Source organism: Tripterygium wilfordii, chromosome 4 (assembly GCF_013401445.1).
Source record: "Tripterygium wilfordii isolate XIE 37 chromosome 4, ASM1340144v1, whole genome shotgun sequence".
NCBI classification, from domain to species: Eukaryota; Viridiplantae; Streptophyta; class Magnoliopsida; order Celastrales; family Celastraceae; genus Tripterygium; species Tripterygium wilfordii.
Window position 1 is genome coordinate 12,027,576 of NC_052235.1, and position 7,620 is coordinate 12,035,195.

The 7,620-nt window shown below is 37.2% G+C and overlaps 1 long non-coding RNA gene across 1 annotated transcript; it reads left to right on the forward strand.

Annotated features, from left to right (window-relative positions):
• The first annotated feature begins 2,125 nt into the window (after window positions 1-2,125).
• Window positions 2,126-7,112, forward strand: LOC119997843. Its single transcript, XR_005468079.1, has 2 exons — window positions 2,126-2,268; window positions 6,750-7,112. It is a non-coding gene; the product is annotated as an uncharacterized LOC119997843 (long non-coding RNA).
• Window positions 7,113-7,620: the final 508 nt, after the last annotated feature.

The following is a 7,620-nucleotide window of genomic DNA, read 5'->3' on the forward strand; positions in this document are numbered from 1 at the left end:
AATCCTTTCTTTCTCCCAATCACTATAAATAGAGGTCTCCATGCCAATCACAAATCACACCTTAAAAAGCACAAAGCATTTGCATATAGTGAGAGAGTTGAGAGCTGTCGTTGTTGTTTCCACAAGTTGCCTGGAGTGAAGCTTCCATTCCATGCAGAGATGAGGCCATTCTATCCTGGGAGGTTGTCATCGATATTTTCTGAAGCAAATCGGTGGGGAGGCGATTTAGTTGATCTTAAGGAGATAGAGATTACTCTGGACTTGGCTTTCCACATTCCAATCTCTTATTTTGTTCTAGCATGTTCTTCATTGGTAAAGTATTTTTAGATTGATCGATGATATGGTAAAGTTGTATCTCAGATTAATTTCATTATTACAGTACGTTTCAATTCTTAATACTCCATAAACACCCACTTGATGCTTCACATAAGCAACCAAGCGTTGGATACGGATGTGGTGATGAAATATCTGGTCGACGGGTTGCATATGGAGATGAAGATGGTGATGTCATCTTCATGTCGTTGATGCTAAGCTTTTGTGATTGTCCAAGGCTTTGAGATAATGGTGGGCTAGATGGGTGGAATGAATGGTGGTGCCGTGGGGTGTGCCAGCTTTCTTTGATTGGAGTAAGTATGAAGGGTGCTGTGTAGTTGAGGTCGTAGATGGAGTAAATGGACATGACAGGTGAAGATGTGATGTGGTGAGGCTCGGCTGCAAATTGGGAATGGCATGATCCACATGGGTTGGTTTTGATTGTAGATGGTAGTGACATGGGATGAAGACAAAGTCTACATGTGGATGGAAATGGTGATACATGGATTTGGCAAATCATGTAATCGGTCTTCAAATGGTGACTTCAACAAATGGATGGATTGATGATGTTGGGGTTGCTAAATAATGGGCTTGATGCAAGTGAGTATCACATGGGCTTGGACAAATGGATATCACATGAGCTGGCCGAAGCAAATGGGCTTGCTGGACATGCAATTGGGCTGGCAAGAGTTGATCATGGGCTGGACCCAACTTAACCACTATTTTGGCTTGAAAAACACAATGAAAATAAAGTGGTTTCAAAATATCATTTGTCAAATAATTGTACAAGAATATCACTTAAGCCCCATATATTCACAGATGTCCACAATTAATCAATGTTCAAGTAGCTAGTGGTGAAAATTTTACTTGTAGAGAGGTTTGCGAAAAAGGTGCCCATCAAGATACAAGCGATCTAGGTATGTGTGGATCTCTTTGTTCTAACTTTGGAGGAACCCAACACAGATCAACATCCAGAAGAGGTGCGACTCTTCAGATCCTCCATCCGAGCCCTTGATCACAATAGCCTACAAGGTGCCGCAGCCATAAATGTGAATAATGATCACAAACTTTTACAATCACCAACCTGACATCCCGATAAAAGGTGTGGGGAGCATATGATGATATCAAAAAATACCCTCGACTAGAATGATGACATGTGCCACAGAAAAATGACACGTGGAATCGAGTCGACACATAGCCGAGCTATTGAACCGAGTAAACGGTACCCAATTAACTACTAGACAATGCAACCAAAGCAACGTGGCCAAGTAAAGAGCACATTGGTCAGATCGAGGTGTCATCTCGGGATAACCAAGTAGTAGCATATCGGAAATCACAAAACACCAAAGGGAACCATGTATCATGATGCAGATAGACTGCAATTAGTAAAGAAATTAAGATGAGATTCACCCTGCTAAAATTTGTCTTAGGATCAATATTATATTTTGTGTTAACAAAATATCCTTGAATCTTTGTAGGAAACAGAAGACCATAATCAAGAAGAAGAAAAAGACATAGATAGAGTCGAGAGGAAGAAGAAAGTAAAACAGTAACTCATTTCATTCAAAAGTGACAACCAACAACGACTACAATCAGACTTATATGAAAAGTACTGACATTACCGTACATGAAACAAATATAAAAAATGAGATAAGAAATGGGTCAAAAACAAGGACCCAAACTATGACTAAAAGAGATTAAAATACATAAGCCCAATGATAAAGAAGTAAGGCCTACAAGTTGGAGGCCCATGAAGGTTGAAGAAAAACAAAAGCTAGAAGCTTCACGCAGCAGACAAGTAAACCCAGAAGGAAGCTTTAACCCCCCCTCAAGTTGAACGGGTGTGGGGTGATCAATGCAGCCATCAAACAAGTTCAACTTGGCGAGTAAGTGTTGAAGACGAGGAGCGGACATAGCTTTCGTAAGAAGATCGGCCAGCTGATCGTCAGTTTTGAGGTAAGTTAAACTGAGAACTTTTCTCTGAATCTTTCTCTTATGAAGTGTAAGTCAATTTCTATATGCTTAGTCTGTTTATGAAAAAGGGGATGGTGAGCAATATAGATAGCAGCCTGACTATCACAGAATAGAGTCATGGGATAGCTAGGGTTGATGTTGATTTCTTTGAGTAGACTGGATATCCAAGTGAGTTCAATGATAGTGTTAGCAATAGCTCTATATTCTGCTTCTACTGAAGATTTGGATACAATATTTTGCTACTTTGATTTCCATGAGATCAATGAATCTCCCAATTTGACACAGTAACTGCTGAAAAATCTCCTATTGTCTGGCATGATGCCCAATCCGTATCACAAAAAGCTTGAATCTGTAATTTGTTAGTAGCAGGATAGAAAACTCCTTTTCCTATGGTGCCTTTAAGATATCTAATTATCCTTTGAGCAGCATTTAAGTGAATATCTGTGGGATTTTTCATGTACTGACTTAGTGTGTTGACTGCATAGCTAATATCAGGTCTTGTAATAGTTAAATACATTAGTCTACCTATAAGTCTTCTATATTAAAGAGGATTTTCTAAGATTGTACCTATGTTTGCAGAAATTTTGGTGTTAGTATTAGTAGGAGTGTGGCTAATTTTAGCATTGATGAGACTGCTGTCCTTAACAGGGTCAATAGTATAATTTCTCTGAGATAATTGAATACCTATTTCTGTTTTGTGTATTCTAAACCTAGGAAAATATTTTAAAGGCCCTAAATCTTTTATTTTGAAACACGTGGCTATATATGTTTTAACTTGTTGTATGAGTTGTAAATCATTACCTCCTTAAGCCATGTCATCGACATAGAGTAGGAGAAATATAGTGTTACTACCCTTTTTATAATGAAACATTGAGTAATCTGATTTACATTGAATGAAGCCAAAATTTATTAATGCCTTACTACATTTTTCATGCCATTGCCTAGAGGCTTGTTTGAGGCCATATATGGATTTTCTTAGCTTACAAACTAAGTTTTTATTGGTGTTAGGGAAACCTGGAGGAAGTTTCATATAGACTTCCTCCACTAAATCTCCATTTAGGAAGGCATTATGTACATCTATATGATGTATATGCTATTTGTACATGCTAGCTAAAGCTAGGAATAACCTAACAATGGTAATCTTAACAACAGGGGCAAAAGTCTCTTTGTAATCAAATCCTTCAATTTGATTGAATCCTTCGGTTACTAACCTAGCTTTATATCTTTCTAGGGTACCATCAGCATTATATTTCAGCTTGTAAATCCATTTGCATCCTATAGCTTTTCTACCATGTGGTAAAGTAGTCAAATCCCATGTGTTATTTGCATTTAGGGCTTGTAATTCCAAATTCATGGCTTCAGATCGTCTAGCATCTTTAAGAGCTTCATTATGATGTTTAGGTTCTGTATGTAATGCAATAGATGCAATAAAATGTTGATATGATGAATGAGTGTGAAATGTAGTATTGTTGCATTGATAATCTGCCAAGCAGGTAGGGGATTTTGTGATCTTGTGAGATCTATCAAGATTTGCATGTTGATGTGGAATATTGATTGACTATGTGGTAGGTATTATAGATTCTGAGGTTGATGAATTAGATTTATTCAAGAATGGAAACTCTGACTCATAAAAAGTGACATCTCTAGAATTAAAAATTTCTTGTGTGTCTAAATCTAAGAGTATGTACCCTTTTGTTCCTAAAGGATAACCTAAGAAAACACAGGATTTGGCTTTGGGTTGGAATTTGGAGCTTAATGGTTTATTGTTTTTAGCTAGGCAGTGACATCCAAAGACTCTGAGACTGTTATAGTCAAAAGACTTATTGTAAAGGATAGTATAAGGTGACTATTTGTCTAGAACTCTACTAGGCATTCTATTGATTAAGAAAACAACTTTTTGAATGCAAAATGACCAATAATGTTCAGGTAGTCCACTGTGTAGTCTTATAGTTCTTGCTACATTTAATATGAGTTGATGTTTTCTCTCAACAATGTCATTTTGTTGAGGGGTATAGGGGCAGCTTTTCTGGTGTAGAATACCTAGGTTTAGAAAATAGGGTGGCATATCAAATTCTTTGCCATTATCTGATCTAATGCTCTTGATTGTTTTATGAGATTGTGTGTTGACAAATTCTATAAATCCTTTAAGATATGTCCTAGTTTTTGATTTGTTATTCATCAAGAATGTCTAGGTCATTCTTGAATGGTCATCTACTATAGTGAGAAAGTATTTGTAACTTTCAATTGAAGGTATGGGATTAGGTCCCCAAATATCTACATGAATTAAGTCAAAACAATTATTTATAACATAATTGCTAATAACAAAAGGGATTCTTTTCATTTTCCCAATAACACATTCATGACATTGTAAATCAGAATCCTTAGATACATTATGTAGTAATTTAAAAACATGAACAGAAGGATGACCAAGCCTTCTGTGTAAAATAGTGGGACTAGGTGCTGCATTAATAAAAAACAGTGTGATTTAGTTTAACAAAATGATTAGGATTGAGAATGTAGAGGTCCTTAAGCACCATTCCCAAGCCAATCTTCTCCAAAGTGACTGTATCCTGTAATTCACATCTTTCTTTTGTAAAAATCACATCATATTTATTTGTTTTAGTTAACTTACTGAAATTAAGTTAAAATTAAAAGTAGGGACACATAGTACTTCTGTGAGTTTTATTTGTGGGGTGATTTTCACTGTCCCAATATGGGAAATTGGAAATTTCTGTCCATTAGATAAGTGAACATATGCATGATGCAATTCATGGCAAGAAGTATATAATGATGTATGACAAACTATATTGTCTGATGCACCACTACCTATGAGCCATTTGTGAATAAATTGCTTAGAATTATGATGTGAGGTACCTGAAACTGAGGTAGCCTGTGCTTGCATGCTTTGACAGTTTTCTGTTTGATTAGTCCTGGTTGCATGATACCTCTACACCAGGCTTTGCCTCAATTTCTGCATTGTTTTCTGATGTTGTCTGGTTTGCCTGATACCTCCCACTTCCATTGTTGTATCTAGGTTTCTTAGGCGGCTGTTGTGGGAAACCATGTACCTTAAAACATTTGTCAATAGTGTGATTTGTCATCCTACAATAATTGCAGAAAAAACCATCCTTAGTTGCTTGTTGTTGTTTCCCGGCAGTTGTTTCCCTATTTCCTTGAGGTGGCCTTCCAAAGGCATTGTCTGAGTTTCTTTTGCCTTGGTTATGTCTATTGTTCTAAGGCTTGGAAGGTGCATTGTTAGCTGAAGTGAAACTCTTGAAGGTCATTGCCATTGCTTCTTGAGAAATACCAACACTTTTGTTTGTCAATTTCTGTTTTCTTTCCTCTTGAGAAACAATATTGAAAGTTTGATTGACATATGGGAATGGTTTCATTAGTAAGATCTTACTTCCAACAGCACTGAAGTTTTCATTCAACCCCATAAGAAACTGCGTGACTTTCTCTTTTTCTGTCTTGATGATAATTGGCTCAAGTAGATCACAAGGACATAAGCCACATTTGCATTGAGGAAGAGCTTCATATTCTTGAAGCTCATCCCATAAAGTTTTCATTTTTGTGTGAAAATCTGAGACTGATAGACTTCCTTGCTTCATAATGGAAATTTCCCTTTTTATTTCATAAACTCTAGTTTCACTAACTACAGAATACCAGGCTTTCAAATCCTGCCATAATTCTTGAGCTGTCTTCCAGGAGGATATGCTCTGGAGGACGTTAGGAGCCACATAATTTGTAAGCCATGTCTTGACTAGCCCATTGGCTTGCTTCCACAACTGATAACTTATATCTGCTTTGTCTGGTGATGGTATTGTTCCATAAAGGGAGCCCATTTTTGTTCATGGCTTCCATTGCATTTGTGAAATTTGTACTTCAAGTATGGTAGTTAGTTCCATTGAACTCTAAAGATATTAATTTGGTGATTGAAAAATCATTTGGTAGCAGGTTATAAGGGTTTAGGAATTGGTTGGGTGTGTGAGTTTGGTGAGGTTGGAAAATAGGATTATATGGAGCTGAAGTTGGTGTGGGTAGAAGAGGTGGGGCAAAAGTAGCTAGTATTGGGAAGAAAGGATGGTGGGTAATGAATAGTTGGGGTGGGTGGTGTAATACCAGTAGTATTGTTGTTCATTGTTGAAGTGGATTGGAGGCTTCTTAGAATATTGGCTAGATCAGATGCAGTGAAGGCAGGCACAGTTGTGTCTGGCACAGTTCCTGCATTTGTATAAGTAACTGCAGATGGTGCAGTCATTTGTGTGGAAATGCCTTGGATATTCCTTAAAAATTGAGATACCTCAGATAGTTGTTCTGAGGTCATTCCAGCTTCAACGCTTCAATAGTTGATGCTGCTGGTGGTGGTGGCGACGACGAAGGTGCTGGTGGTGGTGGTGAATCGGAATGCTCCGATACCATATTATATTTTGTGTTAACAAAATATCCTTGAATCTTTGCAGGAAACAAAAGGCCATAATCAAGAAGAAGAAGAAGACAGAGATAGAGTCGAGAGGAAGAAGAAAGTAAAACAGTAACTCATTTCATTCAAAAGTGACCAACCAACAACGGCTACAATCAGACTTATATGAAAAGTACTGACATTACCGTACATGAAACAAATATAAAAAATGAGATAAGAAATGGACCAAAAACAAGGACCCAAACTATGACTAAAAGAGATTAAAATACATAAGCCCAATGATAAAGAAGTAAGGCCTGGAAGTTGGAGGCCCATGAAGGTTGAAGAAAAACAAAAGCTAGAAGCTTCGCACAGCAGAGAAGTAAACCCAGAAGGAAGCTTGGCAGCAGAGAAGGGAGGAGATGCTTTCAATCAAGAAGGAAGAGATATTCTCCATCATAATTCTACTTCTCATACTCATATAAAAAGGGGCATCCAACGCCAGATAGATGATTTTGAACTTTTAATTTTTGCCTCATGCACTTTTGATTGGTAGACTTGAGAAAGAGTTTCGAATACCGAGTACTCCCAACTAATAGCATCCCAAGCGAACTTGAGCATCAAAATGTTTCCCTCGAGGTACACCTTGGGAACCCGATAACTTACTTTTTTCTCTCGTGTAAAAAGTCAAGTACAATCGAACAGTAATCTCTGGCATCTAGTCCAATCACCTAATACGTCACCAAGGCCTAGTTAATTTTGGATGTCATCACTAACTCTTTTTGTAAATTAAATTTATTATATTTATCGATTACATAGAAAATTAAACACTGTCTATATGTAGAGGTTGTCAATTGATCATAGAAGTGTCTCTAAATGAGACCAAAAGGATAAGCCCATAGAGCAATTGTATAAAAATAACATAGAAAACT